At 48.3% G+C, this 25,581-nt stretch overlaps 1 long non-coding RNA gene across 2 annotated transcripts in view; it reads right to left on the minus strand.

The window, feature by feature from the left end:
* LOC146797765 (uncharacterized) overlaps positions 1 to 25,055 on the minus strand; it is a 130,129-nt gene extending 105,074 nt beyond the window's left edge. Inside the window, exons 1-2 of one of the 2 annotated variants that reach the window (XR_014968529.1) lie at positions 24,951 to 25,055; positions 24,436 to 24,577 (exon numbers count right to left, since the gene is read on the minus strand). This is a non-coding gene — a long non-coding RNA (uncharacterized LOC146797765). The remainder of the gene's footprint in view (positions 1 to 24,435; positions 24,578 to 24,950) is intronic. The other variant, XR_014968530.1, reaches the window with a different exon arrangement.
* Between the last annotated feature and the right edge of the window lie 526 nt (positions 25,056 to 25,581).

The raw sequence follows: 25,581 nt of genomic DNA on the forward strand, positions 1-25,581 counted from the left end.
GATGGTGGGCCCTCATTGAAATTTTCCTACCCTTCCATATGGCCCTCCTGAGGAACAGTAATCATCTCCCCTGATGTGTGATTAGAATGATTAAAGTTAGATTTACTGGGTAAAGACACTGCCACCACTGCTTGGGTGCTGTTTGCCTGGTGGTCTTGGGTCACGCCACCAGATACCATACAAGCCCCCCCCCCTCCCCCCAGCTGCTGTAACATGCCCTGGGGAACAGTTGTTATACATAGAGACAAAGGAATTTTCGGCTCGATCTGTTCCAGTTTTAAAATTATGGTTGATAACAGATACTTGGACCAACTCTATAGCCTTGCAGTGAGATTGTCCAACAATAGTTCCTGTTTACATTCAGCTGGCGGTGGTGGTATTTTTCACCGCGGTGATTTTCTCACTGCTCTCTTGCCGCCGGTTCTAATTCTTTTAAACAGTGGGCGATCCTAGACTTCACCCAATGTCAGAATTGCTGCAGGGGTACACATAGATGTTTCCGCCTCCACTATTTGGCATGCTGTCGATGGGAGTGGAGACATAGGGGGTGACCTTTCTCCTGCCGGAACACTCATAGCCTTCATCATGTCTCCATCCCTTACAGAGGCCAATGCTAATTTTTCAGGCTCCACGGAGAGTCTTATTTCAGTTAGGGCTATCTACTTCGTGATGACATTTGCTGCTTTAGTTAAAAAGGAGTCTATGGTCCCAACTGGCCCTGCTGCGTTGGTTCCTAGTGAACCCCCTTGTCCTGCGGCCTGTTTCTTTTTACCCATCGCTAATTGGACGGGAGGTGCTTTGTGTTATATGATCTAAACTGCAAGATGACTGTTTCTTCAGGGGTCAGATGTAGCATGCAAAGGGCCCTTCCTGAGTTAAAGTAGAGAGGCTGAAAATTGTAAACCAGGAATGACACAGTCACAGTTCCCCATACAAAGAAAATGTGCAATGTACCTTATTCTTGCCCTTAGGGACTCGTTCCAACCAAACGCTGCAGCCTAGGGGTAGCCTGGTCTGGTAACAAGAGCCAAGAGACATGGCCCAGCCTCTTCCTGCCTCCAGGTGCATCAGAGACTCATTGGCGGCAGAAAGAGGGGCTGCAAAGTGCGCTGGGACCTGTACTCCTGGTCCCCCGGTAACGTGATGGCCAGATATTCAAAAAGAATGTCCCACGCTGCTGGAGTGCAGCACTGCTTTCAAAGCACCTCAAGGTGCATCAGAGACTCGTTGGTGGCAGGTAGAGGAGCCGCAAAGTGCACTGGGACTAGGCCTGGGCTAAATTTCCGTTCCGCTTGCGGAAATTGCGATAATTTGAAATTTTCGCGTTCCGCGGAGAGCGCGAAAATGTCAAAATTTCTGCATTCCGCAGCTTAGCGATAATTTGTTTCTTGCTCGCTCTGTAAAATAATACATTCTTGCGCGCGCGCGATCGCCTTACCTGAATCCCCGCGTTCGCCGACAAGTTTTCCCGATCCGGTCGCGTTCTCCACAAGATGTTGGATTGTTGGTAGCCATTTGCGCTGTCTCGCGACAGTTCGCGCCCGCAGTAATGTCATTGGTCGCGCGATCACGTCTTTCTTCTCGCGATCATGCACCGCGAGAAGAGTGAAAACAAGATGGCCGCGCCCGCAAGCAACCGCATGGGTAAGTTGGCGAGCCTCGACCATGCAGAAAATACCGCGAACGGGCAGGAAAAAAACTACCGCATCTTCGCGATATTACCGCGTGTTTGCGGAGATTTGTAACATTTTCGCGATAATTTGCGAAAGTCACTTTCGCAAATTCCGCCCACCCCTAGCTGGGACCCGTAGTCCTGGTTCCCCTGGTAGCGTGACAGCCAGAGATTCAAAAATAGCGGCTGGGTACATTCTCGCGATCGTTCTCCTCTGTCACTCAGTGTGCACGAATTACAAGAATGGGTGGTGCTCTAGCGGGCCCCGGATGAGGGTCCATGCACCGGCCCTGGGTCAGAGCTGAAGTTGGCCCTGGGATGGAAGCCTCCAGCCTGGTCCTTCATTCTCCCGCTCGCTGTATCACTTAAAGACCAGGACAGGGTCCCTAAGGGCTAGATAGGGGTCCCCTGCTTGACTGGGTAAAAAAGCTCTGACAGAACTCTAGGTCAGAGCTCTGGCTGACCCTTGGGTGGAAGGTCTGAGCCCGGGGCTCCCTTCTCCAGCTAGCTATATCACTTAGAGCTCAGGCAAGGGTCCTGCAGGCCTAGGGAGTGAAAAGGTACATTCAGAATCTGAGTCAGAGTTACATGAGTGCCCCCGACACAACAGTGCCTCAGGTACAGCTTTCCTTGGAGCCTCTGGAGAGCAGGTAGGGAGGTGAAGGAAACATCCCTGTGCAGTACGATCTGCTCCGGGACAGTCTAGCCACCACTTTACTCTGATTGATTGGGTACTCTCGGTCCATTTAGGGATGGAGTGCTTGACTAGCCTCAGCTGTTTCAAGTAGCTCTTCCATGCCACCTGGACTGTCCCACTCAAGGGATTTCCTTTTGTGGAGGTCAGCCAGCAGAAAAGGCCAAGCAGCATGGCAGCTTGTGCCTCCCCCCATGGTCTAGCCAGAGTTGTTGGGGTCAGGTGGTGCAAGTCCTAAATACTGCTGGTGGTCCAGGCCCTGTGTGCCACACCATTGCCCTTTTTCAATTAGTGCATTACTGCACCTGTTGGGAAGGACCATTCTATGGGGGTTATTACACCTGTGTCTCGCTCAGACTGCACATCAGCCCACCTCTCCCTTCTGTTGTCGCCCACCGATGCTCACGTCACTGCCCTGCAGGCAAGCGAGGACTCGTGCATCATACTCACGTTTCCTCGTCCCTCAAACAGGTGCAGCTACCTGGTTGATCCTGCTAGTAGCAGATGCTTGTCTCAAAGATTAAGCCATGTACGTGTAAGCACACATGGCCAGTACTGTGAAACTGTGAATGGCTAATTAAATCAGTTATGATTCCTTTCATCACTCCATATGTTACTTGGATAACTGTGGTAATTCTAGAGCTAACACACGCCGAGGAGCGCTGACCTCCCAGGATGCGTTCATTTATCAGACAAAAATCAATCTGGGCTTGCCGGCTATTTTTAGTGACTTGGGCCAATTGCTTATCCCTGTGAAGGTGACGATATATTCGGATCTCTAGCCTATCAACTTTCAGTGATACTTTGTATGTCTATGCATGGGGACACGAGTAACAGGGAATCAGATTGATTTAATCCTGGGGGAACCAAATCTAAGTGCCTGCCCAGACTGACACCCCTAAAGGCCCTGCCACCTGGGCTCTCCGGTGCTTGATCCCTGCCCCCCCCCCCCAGGTTCTGAGTGACAGAAGGGCAGCCTGGATGTGAAGGAGCTGGAGGTCACAAGGTAACCCTGGCTTCTCTCAAGAAAGACTCTGTGCCCCTCAATGCCAGAGCAAACTGCTTTGAGGGGTGAGATGAGAAGCCACTGCTGGCAGATCAGGTTTCCAGGCATGCACCCCCAGCAGGAAGCAGGTGAGTCACTTTGACAGAGTGGGGGAACCTGGCTCTTCTCCCCTCGATGCCTTCCTCCAGGGCAGTGGGGCTCCAGCCTGTCTGCATTGCTTGGGTCTCTGGCTAAGCCATGGACTCTTGTCGTTCAGGGGTTGAGTCCTGGCTCGCGCTGGCCCTGGTGGGTGGCTCCCACTCCTAGGGCTTGGAAACACTCTTTAAATTGTGGAAGCCGACTCTGAGTGGGAAAGCCTGAAGGGGTGCCGGGCCATCTTGCTATGTCAGATTAACTCAGAAGGAGGACCATAAGATTAAAAAACTATCAAATTTATGACAAGAAAATTGTTGGTGCAGAAATATCAAAACCCTATCAGCAATAGATGATTGGATTAGGCCAAGGACTTGGACTAAATAGAGATACTTAGAACATGTCAGTGCTGTCCACATTTTGGGCCTCATGTAGGTAGCGAAATACCGGTCGGTAACGGCCCAATTTCGGTAAATATTCCGTTACCGACCGGTATTCAGACAAGTGAGATGTAGGAGACCAAAAACCACTTTTCGGTAAATATGAGGCGGTAAATACCGATTCATATATACCGAATACATAATTAACGAATCGGTAAATATGAAGTGGTAAATATGAAGTGGTAAAAAGTTAAAATGACATGTAGGAGCACTCGGTAATTAAGAAATCCAAGAAAATCGGTAAATAAGAGTCGGTAATTAACACGGATTGAAAGCAGGTGGTAACCAACAACAGTGCAGCTAAGCAATCCCAAAATGCAACAGCGTGGACACCCTGGCAGCTATGTACGTCATTGCAATGCACCTACGTCTAGAGGCAGCAGGACTGAGGGTTTGGCGACGGAAGGAACGCATCCACAGACAGCGCATCACACTATTCCAGCTGACTGATGCAGAGATACATGAGAGGTACAGGCTACACCCCGAAACCATCATGGACTCAATCAGGGACCCGCACCCACTCCTGGACCAGCCAATGAGAAGGGCGCACGCCATACCCCCACATGTGCAGGTGCTCTGCAGCCCACATCTGCTGGCATCCGGCATTTCTCAGGTGGTGACAGCTGCGGTGGGTGGTGTATCCCAGAGTTGCCTGTCCCGTTCCTTCAGGAATTACTTCCCCCATTATATTGGCTGCATTGATGGGACACACATCCCACTCTGTCCACCAGCTGACACAGAGCACATCTACAGGATCAGGAAGTCCACCCACTCCATCAATGTGCATACCGAATGGAATGATATTGTGAATGGTACCGTGGGTGGCAGAACCAAAAGGTGCGCGTATGCTATTTACAACGAGGTCTGCAAGTTGCCGCACAGTGATGCGGCTTCCAGACTGAGAGCTATTGACCAAGCAAACATGGAGAAGGCCTAAGCCGTTATAGATATTAGCTCTAGCACTCTCACTTCTAGGATTCATACATGAGACAATAGACACATGCAAGTACACGGCGCATGCAATGTACAAGCCCCGATTTTGGCGTGCGTCCTACGAGGTATCCCAGTGCCTGTGATTACACCTTCTTTCACTGTGCTTGCAAACGGTATTCATTTAATAATGATTAATGAAGTTTGCTGCGGGATGTGAGTGGTAATCCCGTACATAACTGTCTCGCATGAAGTTGTCTGCTGCAATACTGTTCTTTTTCCACCCCCGCATGGGCGGCGGGATGTTTCCATCTGGCCTTCGATTCCAACCTTGAAAGCAGAGTCCAACAAGTTGAGCAGAATAGAGCGCCATTGTCCCACAAAGAGGTGCCTTTGACTTTCTCTCGTTAAAATATTTGTCCTTCACGTTGCTACTACGCGCACTGAGGAACAGGCGCCTCTGAATACTGACCTCCCCCTGCATTTCGGCTCTTTGATCCAAAGTATTATCAATGCCTCGTCCACGACCGGCCTGGCTCAATTTTTTCTAACATGTGGGGCTCGGGTCTCGTGACCTCTTTCCAAACAATTTGTGGTGTAATTCCGGCATTTGTTCATTCACTGTTCTCGAGCATCTTTGGAGGTGTTCCGCTGCTTCTGGCGCTGGTGGCAGGTGTGCTGCTTTTACTTTTCATACTACGGAATGGCTGCTCCTTCTGTGCCACACGAGCACCTGTCCCGTCTGCATCTTCTTCGTGATAGGATGCTTGACTTCTATGGTACTTTGCCATTGGCGACTTTGAGCCTGGCTTATGGATTATCCTTCAGGTATTCCTACTTCACCTGCGTACAACCTGTATTGCACTGCCTGGATTGTCCCTTTGAATGGCCTCTGGATTTGTGCTTGACCAACATGGTGTCTCCGGTGCCGGATTTCGATCGACTGATGAGGCCCTTAGTGTCTCACGAGTTGTCCTGTTCTGGTGTCCGGATCATGGCGTGTGGAGCGGCGCATGGTATCCTGGGTAATTGGGACATCTCAGCGGCAGCCTACGACTTCTTGTCCATGAGCTATTTGGAGGAACATTCCGGGTGCCCTCTGATTGTGCTAGAGGCTCCGTTGGTTGGAGAACACGTATGTTCCTTTTCTTTACTCAATTGGATGGCTGAGACTTTTAGTGGCCCTGACAACGATTGCTTGTTGGAAGCCGTGGCCACATATGCTGCCTATACATCCATGGATTAACTGGATTGTCGTCCATTGCGCCTGTGCTACTGGACAGCACCCTGGCGCAACATTTATTTCTTTTAGTTCTCGTTTTTCTCTTCCTGATGGTCTGCTTGAGTTTTTTACTATACTTGCATTGTGTTTTTGGAATTGTATGCTGCAATTAATTGGACTGTAGGACTTTGGCGCTGCATTGGTTACGCCCTGTTCTGCTCTGACGAAACTGAACTCTGCCTTCTCTCTTTTCGTGCCTATTACATATTGCTTCGCTCAAGGGGGCGTGTAGTGAGTTCTCCCTGAATACGTACATGTATTGTTCAGTTGGCATTACCACGTTGAATGTTATGTAGCCATATTTGTGTCTTTGCACACAACACTGCGTTGACATGTTCTTTCTTGAATAAACTGCTGACTCGAGACTTCCTTCAGACGAGTGCATTCTGTTGTTCCCATCCCAAGCTCTGCGCAGCGACCTTGGTCTGTACATGCTGTGACACACAGTCTGGAATTTTACACAATGCTTGTTTTCCACTCTAGGTTGTTCGACCCACGATTTAGCCATGGCACACGCGCAGCTGCACATACCTGACAGTTGGTGCTTTTCATATCTCAGACGTCATGTTTATTATTCAGACCGAAGACGAGCCTTCCTGCGAGGAGACTCCTGATGCTCCTGTGATGTGATTTCACTAAGCTGATCTTTGAGGTATGGGGTCCCCTATTCAAGCCTGAGAGACCTTCTATAATGACATGATTGTGATATTGGCTACTTAGTTAAGGGAAGGTGGTAGTGTCCTCGGTATTTTCCGATTCGCTAAATACCACCTCGGTATTTACCGATTCGGTGGATACCACCTCGGTATTTACCGATTCGGTGGATACCACCTCGGTATTTACCGATTCGGTGACTTCCGATTCGTATTTACCGAATGTTACCGAATCGGTAACTGTTACCGAATTTTTACCTACATATAACTTACCGGTTCTAATTTACCGATTCGGTACGGCTCGGTATTTATGAACCGGTAAAATGTATTTACCTACATGAGGCCCATTGACATTTAATATGCATTGCTGTTACATAACGTCAATATCAGTCATAATCCTATCTTTTCTTTTTATTTCCATTCTATTGTTTGAGGCTTCACAAAAAGGCAGCAGACACGTTTTTGGACCACCAGTGCTGTCTTTGAGCTGCAAAATTCATATGCTATCAGTCAATGAAGTTGAAATATTTCTACTAAAAATATAATGTACCACAAATAAAAGTCAACTAAGTTTTGAAAAAAACACCCCAAGTAATGACTAAACAAAGTTTTCTCTTCAGAGTGGTTATGGGAGCCTTATAACATACTTAGAAATGATAGTACAATTTGGAGTTTTGGGGGATTCCCAGTATTCTTATTTTTGCAAGGTAAGAAAATGTGACAAAATATCATATGTCATCTAATCTTCACAGCAAATTCAACAATTTCAATCGTGTACTACAAGCTACAAAGATACAGATGTCCAATACATGCATATAAGTGTTGCGCTGACTCTTTGTTAATAAGGTAAAAATCTAAACTCACAAAATTCAGGGACTAATTACCAGTGCCCTAGAATTTCCTATATGCCTTGTAACAGAGCTGCAGAGCTGCCTGGTAAAAAAAAAATCCTCACTCGTGTTTTTGTTCGTGATACTTGAAATACCACTCCATCCAGATTATAAAACCTGCTACTTACCAACAAAGCATGCAACAAAACATGCTTATCAGAAACCCTCCTGAATGACATCAAAACAGTAAAGCTGCTAACATCTTCTTAGCTGCCTTAAGCTCAAAAACCCTATTAACAGGCCATGTTCCAAACAAATTGAATTTTTTACTTGCTCTCAGCAGTCTTTGTAAGTGCATTCATTTGAAAACCTTGAACACCAAAGCATCCTTAATAGCTGATCTTCCTTCTATTAAAGAAATGACCTACTGCCACCACTAATCTGTGACAATTAACTGTTCTGTACTCAAACCTTTGGCAAAAACTCCATAAAAATGTTCCCCGACCCTACTGCAGAGCTTTCCATGGCATTCACACTCCTTTATGCACCAACCAAACCCAACAGACGTACTCGTTTATCTGTTCTTCATTCCTGGTGACCAAGTGTCCTCCAGAACATGTAAGATCCACTCCCGAACTAGGACTCGCATCCCTCTTTTTCCAACATCGGATCCCATTGCCTTGCATCAGAACCTTGATCTTGCAGCTCCTCTCATAGCACTGGAAGTCTGGACTGCAACACTGGCATCAGGACACCACTGCCTGTATCCTTACCATCTGCTCTAATGTTTTTCAGTTCCCTCCGCAGCACTGACAGTGTTACTTTCGGAGGGATTACTGCTGGTCTTGCAAAAATAGCCATGTCGCAAATCTCGTGGGAACTCCTGTTCACATGAGAGCAGTAGGCATCTTGAGTGTCGTCAGATATTGAAGCTGCATCTAAGTTCCTCTCTCTGCTAATCCAGCAAGTTCTTCAATTGGTTTGGACTCTCATGGTTCCCTGTATGAGGCAAATATTTTAACTGTACACTTGTGTCAGCTCTTCTATTCCTACATTGAATCCAGTGGTGGCTCCTCCGCTAAAGCGTAGGAGCGTCGCCCCACTGCCAGGTGTTTCCGGTCCAGGGAAGGCATGGCTTGGCAGTTCGGGCTGGACTGTTCCCATGAGGAACAGGGTCAGGCTGATTTGCATATGGCCATGTCTGAACTGGGGTGGCAGAGTGGGCTAAAGAACGGTGATGGATCAAACCCAGATCTGTTGACTGGGTGTGAGTGTTTGATTGGTTCTGATGCTCCGTCCATCACCACCCCCTTTTGTACCGCTTTGTTCGCCATAAGTTGGCAGGGTATGCTCAGACGTGAGTCCCTTGCTCACTTTGCCACTGGATTCAAGCAAGCCTGGCTGAAGACGGCTGAAATGCCAGAAACCGGTCCTAGGAAGCTTGTTTCCGGTCCAGGGAAGGCATGGCTTGGCAGTTCGGGCTGGACTGTTCCCATGAGGAACAGGGTCAGACCGATTTGCATATGGCCATGTCTGAACTGGGGTGGCAGAGTGGGCTAAAGAACGGTGATGGATCAAACCCAGATCTGTTGACTGGGTGTGAGTGTTTGATTGGTTCTGATGCTCCGTCCATCACCACCCCCTTTTGTACCGCTTTGTTCGCCATAAGTTGGCAGGGTATGCTCAGATGTGAGTCCCTTGCTCACTTTGCCACTGGATTCAAGCAAGCCTGGCTGAAGACGGCTGAAATGCCAGAAACCGGTCCTAGGAAGCTTGTTTCCGGTCCAGGGAAGGCATGGCTTGGCAGTTCGGGCTGGACTGTTCCCATGAGGAACAGGGTCAGACTGATTTGCATATGGCCATGTCTGAACTGGGGTGGCAGAGTGGGCTAAAGAACGGTGATGGATCAAACCCAGATCTGTTGACTGGGTGTGAGTGTTTTTTTGGTTCTGATGCTCCGTCCATCACCACCCCCTTTTGTACCGCTTTGTTCGCCATAAGTTGGCAGGGTATGCTCAGACGTGAGTCCCTTGCTCACTTTGCCACTGGATTCAAGCAAGTCTGGCTGAAGACGGCTGAAATGCCAGAAACCGGTCCTAGGAAGCTTGTTTCCGGTCCAGGGAAGGCATGGCTTGGCAGTTCGGGCTGGACTGTTCCCATGAGGAACAGGGTCAGACTGATTTGCATATGGCCATGTCTGAACTGGGGTGGCAGAGTGGGCTAAAGAACGGTGAAGGATCAAACCCAGATCTGTTGACTGGGTGTGAGTGTTTGATTGGTTCTGATGCTCCGTCCATCACCACCCCCTTTTGTACCGCTTTGTTCGCCATAAGTTGGCAGGGTATGCTCAGACGTGAGTCCCTTGCTCACTTTGCCACTGGATTCAAGCAAGCCTGGCTGAAAACGGCTGAAATGCCAGAAACCGGTCCTAGGAAGCTTGTTTCCGGTCCAGGGAAGGCATGGCTTGGCAGTTCGGGCTGGACTGTTCCCATGAGGAACAGGGTCAGACTGATTTGCATATGGCCATGTCTGAACTGGGGTGGCAGAGTGGGCTAAAGAATGGTGATGGACCAAACCCAGATCTGTTGACTGGGTGTGAGTGTTTGATTGGTTCTGATGCTCCGTCCATCACCACCCCCTTTTGTACCGCTTTGTTCGCCATAAGTTGGCAGGGTATGCTCAGACGTGAGTCCCTTGCTCACTTTGCCACTGGATTCAAGCAAGCCTGGCTGAAGACGGCTGAAATGCCAGAAACCGGTCCTAGGAAGCTTGTTTCCGGTCCAGGGAAGGCATGGCTTGGCAGTTCGGGTTGGACTGTTCCCATGAGGAACAGGGTCAGACTGATTTGCATATGGCCATGTCTGAACTGGGGTGGCAGAGTGGGCTAAAGAACGGTGATGGATCAAACCCAGATCTGTTGACTGGGTGTGAGTGTTTGATTGGTTCTGATGCTCCGTCCATCACCACCCCCTTTTGTATCGCTTTGTTCGCCATAAGTTGGCAGGGTATGCTCAGACGTGAGTCCCTTGCTCACTTTGCCACTGGATTCAAGCAAGCCTGGCTGAAGACGGCTGAAATGCCAGAAACCGGTCCTAGGAAGCTTGTTTCCGGTCCAGGGAAGGCATGGCTTGGCAGTTCGGGCTGGACTGTTCCCATGAGGAACAGGGTCAGACTGATTTGCATATGGCCATGTCTGAACTGGGGTGGCAGAGTGGGCTAAAGAACGGTGATGGATCAAACCCAGATCTGTTGTCTGGGTGTGAGTGTTTGATTGGTTCTGATGCTCCGTCCATCACCACCCCCTTTTGTACCCCACTGCCAGGAGCAGCAAAGAAAGGAAAAAATAAAATGATAATAACAGAATGTTATTATCATTTTATTTTTTCCTCCTGCTGTGGCAGTGCGCGAGGGGGCAGACGGAGCTACAGAGTAGGAGTGGTAGAGCACTCCTGTGCGCAATGACGGTTTGGTCGGCACTCTAGGGCCGCCCTAAAAGAGTCATGCGCACTTCCCTGTTCTCCATGCAGGCTGCATTACAGCCTGCATGGAGAGCATGCCCACCCCTCCTGCCCCTGGCTGAGCACCATGTCAATGGGCGTCTGCCTGCTGAAAATATCTATTCACCGTGGCAGGGGTGGGGTAAGCATGTTGAATGATGTAATATTGGATGAAGCGGAAGCTGACATTCCTGAGGTCATAGATTGCGCTCTCTAACATGGCAACCCACTCTTTATCAGTAGGCAGGCGGGCGAGATTGTCTTCCCAATTGTGCTTCAGAGATATGAGTAGTGCTGCCATGTGCTGGCATAGGGAAGCTGAAAACCATCTTGTGAGGTGCCTCCCTGTCCCCATAACGTGCAGATATTGAAATGTGAGTGTTGGAATTTTCCTCATCAGATCTCCCCATTTGCCACCCAGTGTGGCAAGTAAAGAGATATGTAAGAGGAATTGGCAGGATGGTAGTCCCTCCTCTTCCACTAAGGTATCATAGGGCGCCAGTGTACCATCCTGATAGATGCCCCATAGTATGTGCAGGCCTGCCTCCAGCCATCAGGAGAGCTCTGTGGAAGACGTGATATTGCCACCCGTAGGTGTACTCAGTAGGGGTAGGGCTGGTGCATACAGGAGAGTGGACCATGTGATATAGGCTACAACAATAGCACCAATGTGCGACCTCAAACAGCAGTGACTCCTGTAGCTTTCCGCGAGTGCAGGGATAAAAAAGAATCAGAGTACCGCTGAGAGGGTCCAGGCCAGCAACAATGTGGCTGTGTCTGGGAGTTGCAATCCTGCTACCCATCTAGCCACCCACTGGAGCAGAGAGGCAAGATAGTACTGCCCCGTATTTGGTACAGCTAGCCCGCCCTGGTTTATAGGCAAATACAATTTTGACAGTGCCACACTTGTTCCAAATAAACTCCCGCATTGTTCCCTCAAATGACCGAAAGAAGGGAGGTGCGATATACAGGGGCAGGATAGTGAAAAAATAGAGCTGTTGAGGCAGGACCACCATTTTGAATAGAACTATGCGGCCTATAACAGATAGTGGGAGTGTCCGCCACAACGACATCTGTAATCGTGAAGATTACCCTTAAATAAGTCAGGTGGCTTATGGTATGTTCTGACTCCTAAATACTGAAATGTGTTAAGCTGCCAAATCACTGGTGCAACGCTAAGGACAAAGGTAAGGTCAGGGTATGAGGGGGTAAATAGAAACAAGCATGACTTGGCCCAGTTAACCTGTAGACCTGAAAGGACAGCGAAGTCATTAAGTGTCTGGGCGAGCATACTGAACTATACAGGAGAAGGTCGTCTGCATAAAGGGAGATTGTGTGGGTTCCATCTCCAATGGAAAATCCCAATCTGCGCCGTGATTCTGGATGACCATGGCAAGTGGCTCAATAGCTAAGGCAAAGTGTGATGGGGATAGCTGGCAACTCTGCCTATCGGGATAGAGTCTGAGATGTAAGAGACCTTCTTGACTCAGCATAAAGTAGCTTAATCAGGCAAAGGAAGCGGCTCCTGATTCCACAACGATACAAAGTGCCAAACAGAAAACCCCATTCCAGTGAATCAAAGGCCTTCTCATAGTCCAGTACCAGGCAGCCAGAGTGGGGTCAGAGTTGAGCAGAGTATCTGGGGACCCGGAAGAAGCATAGCAAATTGAATGAGGTGTTGCGGGCTGGTACAAACCTGTTCTGATCCATATGGACCAGAGAGAGGACCAAGGATGGCAGACAGCCTGCCAGGACTCAGTCCAGGATTTTATAGTAAGTGTTGAGTAATGCAAGGGGTCAGTAGGAACCCAGAGCAGTGGGATATCTGTCAGGTTTTTGTAGGAAGATGAGCAGGGCCTCGTGTAATGACTCAGAGAGAGAAGAAGCTGAGAGGGGTGCTTTGTAGCGGGTAAGCAATTGAGGTGCCAAAACAGACACATTGGTTTTGTAGTATTCAGCCGGTAGGACTTCTAGCTCCGGGGACTTGCCTGTCGCTGGGCCCTAATGGCTTCACAAATTTCAGAGATTGTTATGGGTTCATCTAATTTTGTATGCTGCTCAGGTGTGATGTGGGCAGGCAGAGCGTGGAGAAGAATGCCTCAAGGTAATCTGGGCTAGTGTCTGTAATCGACTGGTATAGCAAGGTGTAATGTTTTTATGTGGGGTGTGTAGAAGGCGCCCCATAGAGGAGCATAGTGAGAAAATAGGTTGCCAGAAGTCGGCCAGCTCGATCTGATGTTGCATAGGTGCAGGATGAGTGTAGTTCAGACATTGCAGTCGTTCCAGCAGTGAGATCGGTTCGTGCCGTGCTTCTGCCAGTCGGCGGGTATACACCCGTTCGGTTACCGAGCACGTTTCCAGTCCCAAGAGAATACAGTCAAAGTGCGCCATGTCACCATCTAGTTGTTTGCAAATATTCCAGCTCAATCCCAAGCAGTGTCCCCTGAGGGTTACCTAAAAGGCATCACTTTCAATCAGTGGCAGAGTTTTTGCTAAACTCTATATAGTCCGCTCTGGCAGTTCCTAGTGATGAGCGGAAGGGCAGGTCTTGTAATGATGTTGGTTGTAGGCACCAGGTGTGTATGGCTGGTGTTCTGGTGTCACGTGCCAGTTGTGGGAGTTGAGGGCTGTGGTTCGAGTTTGTGCGCCCCAAGTAATCTGTTTGCAGGATAGCCAGGAGGAGGCTGATCGACACCACGACATGCAGATCATGCGGAGAGGAGTAAAAGGAATACAAATGTGTGTTAGGGTTGCGGGTGCGCCATATGTCTACTAGGTGTAAGTGTAGGAGCCATTTGCCCTAGACATGGGAATTGGAGGTGGCCACTGTGAGTGGCAAAGTAGGGAAAGAATGGTCCAAAGCCATGTCTAGGACAGAGTTAAAGTCAACCCCTAGTAGCCACAGGATCCCATTTCAAAGGGACATTTTGCTAGATAGTCTATGCAAGAACAATGTCTGGTCAGTGTTTTGGGCATATATTGCCCTAAGCAAAAGGCAGCAGCCATCTAAACGGTCATTTAATAACACATACCAGCCATCGGAGTCTATCACTACCTCTTCATTATGAAAGGTAGCTTTGGCTTTCCCCAGATCAATACGCCCCTGGCGTAGGAAGAATAGTCATTAGTAAATACTTGACCTTGACAGCATCGCTGTAGTCTACGGGCTTCGACCAGTGTGTCTCCTGTAAGAGCACTATGTGAGTTGATCTGCATTTAAGGTAGGCATCTACAGCATAGTGGCACGAGGGTGTGTGCATGCCCCTCACATTCCAGGCGATAATGTTAGTATGGGTCATGAGAAATGGGAGTTAAAGCCCTATAGGCAGTTAACTCATGTGGGAGAGAGATCCCTGCAGTGTACAGTCTCAGTGATGGGTAAAGGTGACCACGGGAGCTGGGTTCTCCATGGTAGTCAGTCATAACCAAGGAAAGAAGGAAAAGCATAACCTGTAACATTACCAGAGTGGAGGAACAACGGGTATCTGCCCAAACTGTCAAACTATCAGTGCAAGTACCGGCCTTATAGGCTGGCCACAGAAAGTGTCTGGGGACTGTGCGAAGCCAAGGTTGCAGCACCCCATATAACAGGACATAGAGATACCAACTATGTGGATGAGTGTACATATAACAGCAGTGCAACATGTGTGTAGGAGAGTAGGATCTGCCTCTTATGTTGCCCCAAATGTTTTCTGATGTTTACACTGGTTTCTGGCTATAGTCTGGCTGGGACCCTGCTAATCAGGGCCCCAGCCTCTCTGTTCTCTCTAAACAACTTGGAGTGCATATTAGGTGCACTAGTGATTGGATACTGTGGTACCTTATGAGCCCCTAGTCTATGGTACCTTAGGTACCAAGGGCATAGGTACTTCACAGGCCTACCAGGGGCTGAAGCATGTATTATGCCACCCCTGGGAAGCAGACTAAATATGACACCACAGGCCTGCTACTGTAGCCTGGGTGAGGTGGTGATAGCACTCCTCACTGAGATATAGGTTCACTATATCTCTCCCTGCACACACATTTAAACCTATCAGCCACCCCTAAGGCAGGCCCTATCAATCCTGAGGGCAGGGTGCTTGGTTTCCATGTGAGCGGGTGCCTCTGCCTGAGCAGGGCTCCTCTGCAGCTCTCAGAGTCCATTCTCTGGGGCTGTTTGTGAATGCGGTCAAACCATATACTCTTAAGTGCATTATAACCTCGCGGTTAATGCTAACTTTGGAATGGCTGCATCAAAACACGTTGTGTTTTGTGTCAAACGCTTTGGAATCATACCCCCACACCAGTAACTGGTGTGGGAGTATGATCCCACCTTTCTAGAGGGATAGACATGTACCTACTGTGGAAACACTGTAGAATCCTGAAGAGCCCTGGCATCACAAAATGGATGCCACCAGTCACAGACACTGGGCTGCCCTCCTTCTGATGACCGAAACTCGCAGTGGAGGAGGCCCAACAATAGGTATCCTGTCACAGGGAGGTGTGACCACCTCCCAGACAGGGTTTAGTGTATTAGGGCTGGGTGGGTGCACTCCTAGAGTGCTTTGAAGTCCTGCACTGGGGGAGCACTAGGCTCCTCTGTGCATACACCAGTTCAACCGGCTCAGGGGCTACCTGCCCCTGCTCTGGTGCGAAACTGGACAAAGGGAATTGGGTGAAGCCACCCACTCCCCTGACCCTCCCAAAGGTGGAATCATAGAGCTAGTCCCTCCCTTCCTTCTACTATAAGTTAGGGAACCCTTGCCATAGCAAACTAGATACCCCTGGACGACGCTCTGAAGATGAATCCTGGACCTTCGATGTTCCATTACCTTTGGAAGATGGAAGAATCTCCCTTGGAGTCAAGGAGTGACTCCCCTGCTTGGCAGGCACCCAATCTTGCAATCAACGGTCGCAAACTTTCCCACTCCCGCCGGACTCCGAAGGCCCTGCAGCCCAGGAAGAAGATTTCCTGACTTCTTCAAGGCCATCATGAGTCACCAGCGACGCTGAGGCAAGTGGACCCCACGAGTGACGAGGAACCGTAATCCCTGGGTACCGTGCACTATTTTCGAGTGCAATCCCTTTACGACGTTCTACAAACTTGTGCATTAGACCATATGTGGTCTAAGCCTCCAGCAGAAATCCCTACGAAGATCAGAGGCCTACACCATCCCGAGTGACCGTGGGCCCCTGTTGAGTGAATCCTCCTGAGGCATCTTTGCGATCTCTTGCCGGTTGGCTTGTGGGTACCCAGAAGACTTTTCTACAGTCCCAAAGGGCTCCCCTGGTTGCTCCAGGCCTGCCCTGAGTTACCTTTGCTGGGTGAGTCCCCCAGACTTTGCTGTTCTGCACCGCTAACTTTTTATCCTTTCCATGAGGCTTGCTGTTACCAAGGCTTGTTGGCTCCAATCTGGTAACCGAGACCGCAGTAAGCTGCAGACTTTGTGGGATACGCCAAATCCAGCTCTTAGTTGTCGTCGATGCCTCCTGGACCTCGTGGCTGAATAGTCAAGACACCCATGGATCACCTGAAGTCACCCGACGACTGTGGGCATACATCTTCCTTGCCCCGGGTCACTGCCAAGTGACTTTGAACACTGTCCCCTCTGCTTTCAGGTCTTCCTTCTTTTGAATCCAGCCTTGGATTCCACCGGATACTTCTCCTGTCTTCACAAGCAGCAAGTCTTCTTTGGCTCCCATTGAAAACGACGCCGCGACCCGACACCAAAAGACACCTATGCACCCGGCTTCCCTGGGTGAGGTAACTCCAGCACTACGGTGCTCCTGTGGGTGTTGGCTCTAGAACTACTTACCCTGTAAGTGACTTGCTTGTAGTCTCTCCCGAAGTATCCTTAAACTCTAAATTTCCAATCGCCACTTGCTCCATTGAAGTCAATAGGGATTCACGGCTGTGTTCTCACACTGCATGCGTCTCCCGTGGGTCCTTTATTTACCTGCCTTGGGTGGTTTTGTGAGATCAGTTGACTGGGGGTGAGTGCTTGCAATGTTCAACACTCCGTCCATCATTTCCTTTGGTTTTGCTTTGTTCGCCATAAGTTGGAAACAGGGTATGCTCAGACGTGAGTCCCTTGCTCACTTTGCCACTGGATTCAAGCAAGCCTGGCTGTGGACGGCTGAAATGCCAGAAACCGGTCCTAGGAAGCTTGTTTCCGGTCCAGGGAAGATATGGCTTGGCAGTTCGGGCTGGACTGTTCCCATGAGGCACAGGGTTAGACTGATTTGCATATGGCCATGCCTGAACTGGGGTGGCAGAGTGGGCTAAAGAACGGTGATGTATTAAACCCAGATCAGTTGACTGAGGGTGAGTGCTTGCAATGTTCAACACTCCGTCCATCATTTCCTTTGGTTTTCCCTGGTTTCGTGAGGCCCCAGTGCTTCTGAAGGCCCTAGGCCTTGTCCCCTCACAAGTCGTTATCTCTAAGTCTCATTTTTTGGATAGGGTCTGGTACGCTCCTAGGGCCCCAGCCATATTTGTGCTTAACGTATTGTGAAATGTTGATTTGTGCATATGTTCCTGACTTCTAATCTCATAAAGAGATTAGCAGAGAGTTGTTAGTAATAAATACATATATATTTGATATATATACCTGTGTGGTGTCCTTTTATTTAGTAATTCAAGAGATTATAAGGTAAAACAAGCTGCTTTACATTCCTCTAAAGACTTAGCCTGAAGGCTGCTCTCCACAGCTACCACTAGGTTAGCTTTCTTTAAAAGGTTGTCTTAAACCTACCACCATAAGAGTCAAATTGTATTGGTGCAAGGTGTCCACATTAACTAGTGAACAGCATATACCAGGTCAACTTCTCACATTGGTGGGCAGCGTGTGGGATTCCAGCTTGCCATTCTTTTGCGAGAAAATCTCTATTTGAATTAGTAACTGAAAACCACTATAGGTACTCAAGGTACATATAAAGTCAAGCTTAGTATCAATAAGTTCTACTGAACTTAGAGCTGTGTGCCAAGGGAAAGCACACCCTTTCTACAGCTCAAGCTAGTATCAGTAGGCCACAAACTAGTGTAGGTAGTACAACACTGCACAACAGTAGAATGTCCTTAAGGGTTGGAACCAGTGGGTCCACCCAGCCTCAGTATAAGGACATGACTTTCTCTGACTTGAAAGCCATGTGTGCTGCAAGGCACCTAAAGCTAGGACAGAGTCCCTCCACACTACACCCGATAGATCTGCTGACAGCAGATGATCTTAGATTAGCTCTAGGAGCTAATGAGTCTGAATCAGTGAGTGGGTCAATTATAGTGTCTGGGTCAGATGATGAAAATCAAGATGACCAGGACCCTGTGGTTCAAGGGTCAGATCCACAAGGGTCTGAAAAGGACAGAGGAATTCTCTCTAAGAGAACTGACAGAGTGGAGGAAAGGCCTAGGTCCCTTTCTAGGGAGTCTGACCACTCCTATCACTCTGGCAGAGAATCTGTCCACCAGAGGAGCTCCTACTTTCCTAGAAGGGAGACCTCCTCTGACAGAATGTACAAACTGCTGCAGTATGAGGAAGCAAGATTTGCCCTCAAAACCAAGCAGTTGGCATTGGATAGAGAAGCCTTTGAACTCCAGAGAGCTTCTAGAAGAGAGGGGCTAGAACCCCCTGGTGGCAGCAACAGTGTCCCTAGAGGTAGAGAATATATTCCAGACCATAGGAACCTGAGCAAGGTTGTTCCTCCCTACCAGAAGGGGGATGATATCCACAAGTGGATAACTGCTATGGAGAGGGCCTGTAGAGTACAACAGGTCCCTCAAAAGCAGTGGGCAGCAATCTTGTGGCTCTCCTTTTCAGATAAAGGTAGAGACAAGCTCCTCACTGTTAGAGAAGAGGATGCTGATGACTATGAAGTCCTGAAGAGTGCACTGATAGATGGGTTTGGCTTAACTACTGAGCAGTACAGGTTGACGTTCAGAGATACCCAAAAGGCACAGACTCAGGACTGGACTGACTTTGTAGATTGTGCAACCAAGGCTCTGGAGGGTTGGCTGGTTGGCAGTAGGGTTACTGATTTCAAGGGATTGTATAATCTAATGATGAGAGAACAGATCCTTAATAATTGCCAAAACCAGTTGTTGCATCAATACCTGGTGGACTCTGATCTGACCTCTCCCCAAGAATTGGGAAAGAAGGCAGACATATGGGTCAGAACCAAGGTGAGGCAGAAAACCCAGAACCAAGGGGGTGACACCAAGAAGCAGGATTCTAAGGGCTCTGAGAAAGGTGGGGATAAGTCAAAAGACCAGAAGTCTTCACAAGGGCCCCCAAAATCTGCATCTGGTGGGGATTCACAATTCAACAAGGGAAAAGGCCAAAAGAAGCCCTGGTGCATGTTCTGTAAACAGAAAGGGCACTGGACTTCTGATTGTAACAAGTCCAAAGACCAAACCACCACCACTCCTGCCCCTAAGGCAACTGTTCCCTCTAGTTCAGCTACTGGTGGAGGTGGTACTCAGAATAAAGGTGTAGTAGGGTTGACCCTGGGTTCTGAAGTGGACTCTGGCCTAGTCAGAGTACCCACTCAGGCATTGCTGATTTGTGATGGAGACATTGATATGTCCTTCCTAGTGAGTCCCAGTAATCTGGGCAAATACAAACAGCAGCCTGTAATAAATGGAAAACAGGCTTTGGCATTTAGGGACACAGGGGCTAGTGTCACCATGGTGGCAGGGGATCTTGTGGACCCTGGACAGATCATCCTGGGCGAAATGTACCAGGTGACCAATGCAAGCAATGGCAGGACCAACCATAGTCTGGCAGTTGTGAATTTCTCCTGGGGAGGGGTAACTGGCCTCAAGAAGGTAGTAGTCTGTGCAGACCTCCCTGTAGAATGTCTATTGGGCAATGATCTAGAGATTTCAGCCTGGTCTGAAGTAGAGTTATGGACTCATGCTGAGATGTTGGCCATCCCTGCAGAGGTATTTGCTGTGACCAGGTCACAGGCCAAAATGCATAACACTGAACCAGCTCTGGATCCTGAAACTATGGACCAGATGCTTCCCAAGAAGAGGAGCAGTAAGGTTAAGGCAGTGCCTTCCCCTCTGTCTCAAATCACAGATTCACCTCTTGAGGGAGGAGAAGCAGACCCTGAAGAAAGAACTGCCCCAGAGGGGCTTGAACCTGATAAGGGTGAGTTCTTGGGGGCAGGGGGCCCTTCTAGGGACGATCTGAGTAAGGAGCAACAGTGCTGCCCCTCTCTTGAACCCCTCAGACAGCAGGCTGCTGCTGAGGCTGCTGGGAGTGCTAACAGGTCCCATAAAGTTTATTGGGATGAGGTACTCCTATATTCTGATGGTAGAGATCCAACCCCTGGAGCCAACAGGAGGTTGGTAATACCTCAGAAGTTTAGGGGGTTCCTCTTGACCCTAGCACATGATATCTCTTTGGCAGGTCATTTGGGCCAAAACAAGACCTGGGACAGGCTTGTTCCACATTTTCATTGGCCACACATGTCAGAAGACACAAAGGAGTTTTCTCGCTCCTGTGTCACTTGTCAAGCCAGTGGCAAGTCAGGTGGCACAACAAAGGCCCCCCTGATACCACTACCTGTGGAGGGGGTACCCTTTGAAAGGGTAAGGATTGACATTGTGGGTCCCCTTGACCCTCCAACTGCATCTGGGCACAGGTTTATCCTGGTGGTAGTGGATCATGCCACCAGGTACCCAGAGGCAATTCCCCTGAGGACCACCACAGCACCTGTGGTGGCAAGAGCCCTCATTGGAGTTTTCTCCAGAGTGGGTTTCCCAAAAGAGGTCATCACTGACAGAGATACAAACTTCATGTCAGGATATTTAAAAGCAATGTGGAAGGAGTGTGGTGTAACTTACAAATTCACCACCCCCTGTCACCCACAATGCAATGGGTTGGTTGAACATTTCAACAAAACCCTTAAGGGAATGATTAAAGGACTCCCAGAGAAGCTTAGGCAGAAATGGGACCTTCTTCTTCCCTGCCTTTTGTTTGCATACAGAGAGGTTCCACAGAAGGGGGTTGGTTACAGCCCATTTGAGCTTCTGTTTGGACACCCTGTAAGAGGTCCATTATGTTTGGTAAAAGAGGGCTGGGAGTTACCTCTCAAACCCCCCAAACAGGATGTGATGGACTATGTACTTGGTCTCCACTCCAGGATGGCCAAATACATGAAGAAGGCAAGCAAAAACCTGGAGGCCAGCCAAGAATTACAAAAAGCTTGGCATGACCAAAAGGCTGTGCTGACTGTGTACCAGCCAGGACAGAAAGTGTGGGTGTTGGAGCCTGTGGCCCCAGCAGCCCTCCAAGGCAAGTGGAGTGGCCCCATACATTGGTTGAGCAAAAGGGAGAAGTCACCTATCTGGTGAATCTTGGAACTCCCATGAGCCCCCTGAGGGTGCTCCATGTCAACAGATTGAAACCATATGTTGACAGGGCTGACATGGGCTTGCTCATGGCAACTGATGCGGAACAGGAGGAGGAGAGTGACCCTATCCCTGACCTGCTCTCACAGAACCCTGATGATGGGTCAGTAGATGGTGTTGCTTTGGCAAGCAGCCTCACTGACCATCAGCAAACTGAGTACAGACAAATTCTGCAGCAGTACAGACATATGTTTAGCCTGACCCCTAGTCAGACTACCTGGTGTACCCATGAGGTGGACACTGGGGACAGTCTGCCTGTCAAGAGTAAAATCTACAGGCAACCTGACCATGTCAGGGACTGTATCAGGACTGAAGTCCAGAAAATGTTGGAGTTAGGTGTGATTGAGCCTTCAGATAAAGCGATACCAAAGGGGATGATGGACGGAGCGTTTGAGCAAATCAAACACTCATCCCCAGTCAAATGTTCTGGGTTTAATCCATCATCATTCTTTAGCTCACTCCACCAACCCAGTTCAGACATGGCCATATGCAAATCAGTCTGACCCTGTGCCTCATGGGAACAGTCCAGCCCGAACTGCCAAGCCATGTCTTCCCTGGACCGGAAACAAGCATCCTGGGACCGGTTTCGGGTTCATAACCCTCCTCAGCCAGGCTATCTTGAATCCAGTGGCAAAGTGAGCAAGGGACCAACGTCTGGGCCTACCCTGCCAACTTAGGGCGAACAAAGCGATACCAAAGGGGATGAGCCTTCAGATAGCCCTTGGGCTAGCCCAGTAGTCCTAGTACCCAAGCCTCATACCCAGGGTGGTAAGAAAGAAATGAGGTTTTGTGTAGACTACAGAGGCCTCAATGCAGTCACCAGGACTGATGCCTATCCCATACCAAGGGCAGATGAGCTGATTGATACTTTGGCCTCAGCCAAGTATCTGAGTACATTTGACCTAACAGCTGGCTACTGGCAGATCAGGTTAGCGGATGATGCAAAAGCTAAAACAGCATTTTCGATCCCTAGTGGGCACTACCATTTTGTGGTGATGCTCTTTGGATTGAAAAATGCACCTGCCACTTTTCAGAGGTTGGTGAACAAAGTTCTGTCAGGGATGGAAACTTATTGCTCAGCTTATCTAGATGATATTGCTGTCTTTAGTTCCTCCTGGCAGGATCACCTGGTCCACCTCAGAAATGTTTTGCAGGCTCTGCAGAAAGCAGGCCTCACTATCAAGGCCACTAAGTGCTAGATAGGGCAGAGTCAGGTTGTGTACCTGGGCCACCTTGTAGGTGGAGGCCAGGTTCAGCCTTTACAGAGCAAAATCCAAACCATCATGGAATGGGTTGCTCCAACCACCCATACACAGGTGAGAGCCTGTTTAGGCCTGACTGGGTACTATAGGAGGTTTGTAAAGGGATATGGATCTATAGTGACCCCCTTGAATGATCTTACCTCAAAGAAAATGCCAAAAAAGTTTCAGTGGACAGCTAGCTGTTAGAAGGCATTTGAAGACCTAAAGCAGGCCATGTGCACTGCCCCCATCTTACAGAGTCCAGACTATACCAAAAGGTTCATTGTCCAAACAGATGCTTCTGAGCTGGGTGTGGGAGCTGTACTGTCTCAACTGAATGATGAAGGTCAAGACCGAGGTTCAAGAAGGAAAAGGAACCACCTCCCCAAGATTCTATAAATGGGCCTAAAAGATTAGGTCCCTAAGTCCAGCAAACACTCAATGGGAGCAAAACGAATAGGATGATAAATACGTCAAAACAGAAGGTGTCGATATAAAAATAATTTTTTGTTTATTTTGTTTTTTTTAAACACAAAAAGTATATTCAAATATTTTTGGTTGATAATAGCATATACATACATTTATTTAGTGTTGAATAATACAAACAACAAAATTACGTATCTAAAAAATAATAATAAATGTCCCACACAAAGCTCAACTCATATACCAAGCATTCATTCAACAAACATACTGCAAGCCAATTCCGGTCAATGTGGAAAAAATCGTCCAGATATGATTGTATAGGTGGTAAGTTCATGTATCATCAAGATATCAAATGGGTGACACTATATGAACAAAAAGCCGAAAGTTCAGGCGCCAACGCGCGTTTCGGTATTGGACCCAATCGTGGGTCCCACCTTCATCAGGGCGACTACCGTTGGGAAGTGGGGGACAATAATAATACCTAGAATTAATAAAACAAACATGAATAACCAACAAAAAATCAGCAAATGTAATAACAAATTTATATAGATGACATATACATATGGTATGTAACGCTTAGTCCATTCAGTTAGGCTCCATTAGGTGTAAGCGAAGGGCAATAGCATACAAAAATAGATACACATTTGTATATATCAGGTCCAAACCGGTACCTAGGCAGAGACTATGTGACAGCGGACCTCCAGAGGGGAAAAGATTTTTCACCGTGAAAAGCCAGATAAATGTGAGAAAACAGAAAAAGGTTAGAGGATGGTGCACAGAAGTAGGAGCTCTAAAAAAAATAGAAAACACGCAGGATAGAAATTCACCAATAGATTAATCCCAACGTAAGACCTAGAGAGAATACATGCACTAAAATATGGAAAAAGGAGTACAAGATAGCTGAAAACACTAGTTATAACATACTTAAAATTCAACCCACAGGATGGGGTCAAAATAGTAGTCATCAAAAAGTTGGAATAGCTCAGTGTATCAAGGGAATGCTCCGCTTCAATAAAGATGGCCAGCCGAGTTCAATCCCAAATATTTATGCGAGAGTCCAGACGTGATCAGCTTATTCAAAGCAAGCTACACTTCAGGAAGCTTATACAGTTGCCTTCAAGTCTAGAAACAAAACATGAGGTAGGAACAGATTAACCGATAGGGGTTCCCTATGTTCGACTAAGAGATAATTATCTTTGTCTTACTAAGAGACAAGAAACCTTTGGCATAAAAAACACGTACTTGAGAAACAGGACGTCATCATGATAGAAGAGAAAAACAGTTCATACGAATGGAGAGGGTTTCAAGGCAAAAGAGGATCGTTCGGAGACGATGGTATTTAACCTCTAGGGGAACAGGATATCATTCAGGTCTCCGGGGGCTCCTGCAGCAAGAGAATCAAACAGGCAGGAAGTTGCGGGATATGTAGGAAAGTGAAAAAAACAGGACAAAACTGTCAACGTTTGCAGAACGGTTAAAGTTAGTTTTATCAAGTCATAGGGGATATAAAATAAGGATTTCTAGCAATGCAAGATAGCCAGCTGGATGAACTCGGCATATCGTTAAATCCACATACAGGGTGTGACGCGGAGAAGAATTAGCCTTGATACAAACAAACCGTTCCGGTCAGATGAAGAGTCACTGCGTACGGCTACGCTAAAAAGGAAAGTAAATGGCAACCCTGGCGGGGAGAAGGAAACACCTCCAATAAAGGTTCTGATACCGCAAAATGACCCAAGGAACTCGGAGCTGCATACCTGTTGGATAATCCTGGTATAAGAGTCTGTGGATCCGTCGGCGATATGTCAGGAACACCCGTCCGGACGCCTGAACTGAATACACAGACGGGGAACTTCCTTAAATGAGGGAGGGGATTCACAAAAGCCAATAGAAATCATCCTGGCTACAAGGGCAGATGCTAGTAGAAAGAGGACTTTAAAGGAAAAATCAAAGAGTATTGCATAGGCACGTTAGCGGTCATATTGAAACAGAATCTGGGGCCAGAAACTGGTGACGAATCACATGTAAAACACGCAGCGCGCAAAGACTGCCATGCCGTCAACCTCGAAAATGGGGCACATACCGGTTTCCAATCGTGGGATCTAACCAGTTTGGAGTCTACAATGCGTAAACGGTTGTACTTTAGATGAAAGGCAGAGGGGGCAAGGGGATTACAAGATGCGCAGCATACTTATGGTTAAAAGAGTGGAGGGCGAGGGGATTACATGATGGCATTCTCCCAGTGAATTATTTCGTTCAGCCCATGCTGCACTGAATCAAGATAAAAGATCCAAAATGTCTCTCTCTTTTTTCTCAGAGATGTTGGATCTCTCCCAGGGGGGGTACGTATTTTTTCCAGGATGGACCATCTAAGGTCCTTGTCATTAT

This window comes from Triturus cristatus, chromosome 9, assembly GCF_964204655.1.
Source record: "Triturus cristatus chromosome 9, aTriCri1.1, whole genome shotgun sequence".
Taxonomy (NCBI): Eukaryota; Metazoa; Chordata; class Amphibia; order Caudata; family Salamandridae; genus Triturus; species Triturus cristatus.